The sequence below is a fragment of the Mus pahari genome, chromosome 13, assembly GCF_900095145.1.
Source record: "Mus pahari chromosome 13, PAHARI_EIJ_v1.1, whole genome shotgun sequence".
Lineage (NCBI taxonomy): Eukaryota > Metazoa > Chordata > Mammalia > Rodentia > Muridae > Mus > Mus pahari.
In genome coordinates, this window is record NC_034602.1 from 14,737,977 (window position 1) to 14,739,337 (window position 1,361).

Here is a 1,361-nt window from a genome sequence, read left to right on the forward strand (position 1 = left end):
AAACCACCAAAGCCTGCTGTATGTGACAATGGGTAAGTGGAGCATCTGTTTCATGCCCATGTCACCTCATGGCAGACAAGTGGCAGGAACAGCTCTCCCATGCTCTGGGCCAGTTCATCTCACAACCAGGGTTAACTCTAGTCTTCTGTCAGGTGAAGTAAAGAGCCTGCTTTCCTGTATTGAAGGTGACCAGGTATGCAGTTAGCTTTCCTTTTATCATGCCCTCAGGGCCAGTTTACCCATGTTGTCCAGGTGAGGAGTGGTGCCAGTTTTGCACAACCCTAAGACATCACCATGTTCCTGATGTGTGGCAGCCCAGACCAGGGTTATCTGCCTGCCCATTTGTGTTAACAGAGCCTTGCTGCTTCAGAGCCACAGATCCAGATATGTCCCCTGGTAGCAGCAAAGGCTAGGACCCCACTATGGTCTAAGATGGAATAACTGGCGGCTATTCACATGAGGCTGTTCCTCATTATCCTCAAGTCTCCAGTTCTGCTTCCTTTCATTGTGCCCACATCTTTCTTTTACTCTTTCTCCTCCATTTCTCTAAAACTTACTTGCTCCTCTTATTTGTGTCTGGATCTTTGAGTGTCCGAGTTCATCTAAGGAGTAGTTTCCATAATACTATGTCCCACAAATGCATTATGGCATCAGGCAGGGGTAATTTTTGGCAGTCTTACCTAAACCTTCATGGTACCAGATGGGCAGTCATCTCATGTTAGCACCTTATATGGACCTTATGGCACTTGTCTGGTGGTCATATTATGCTTACTCCTTAACTAACCATCTCTTGTGAGGATTGTCTATCTCAGGCTTATTCCTGCCTGGGGCCCATGGTCTCAGACAGGTTGTTTTTGTCAATCTCTGGATTGCTCCCCATTATTGTAGCCCATCCATGCCTGCTTGGCACATAACTGGTGGTATCATAGGTTCCTAGCCTCATACTGGTGGTTGTCTCAGCTGACCATTTTAGGGAGTGTTAGGCTACTAATCATTCAGATGTTCTTAGGTCAGAACACTGGACTGAGACATATCCTCTGTTCTCTTTGCCATCCAATGACACACATATGACACAGCAACCATATCTATAATGCTTATAGGGGTAGTAAGTCTCTGATTCTTGTGCCCACATTTAAGATTATTTATCCTTTGTTGGGTTGCCTTGTCCAACTTTGATATGATGGATTTTGCTTCATTTAGTTATATGTCATTTTGCCATGTTTACTGTTATGTCTTAGAAGCCAACTATTTTCTAATGAGAGACAGAGATAGAGTAGATCTGCCAGGAATGGGAAATGGTGAGGAACTGGGAAGAATAGAGAATAAGGAAAATATAATCAGCATATACTGAATGAGAAAAT

At 44.1% G+C, this 1,361-nt stretch overlaps 1 non-coding gene across 1 annotated transcript; it reads right to left on the minus strand.

The window, feature by feature from the left end:
* Positions 1–975: 975 nt before the first annotated feature.
* On the minus strand, positions 976–1,107 carry LOC115065271. The gene has a single exon (XR_003845064.1). It is a non-coding gene; the product is annotated as a small nucleolar RNA SNORA17 (small nucleolar RNA).
* Positions 1,108–1,361: the final 254 nt, after the last annotated feature.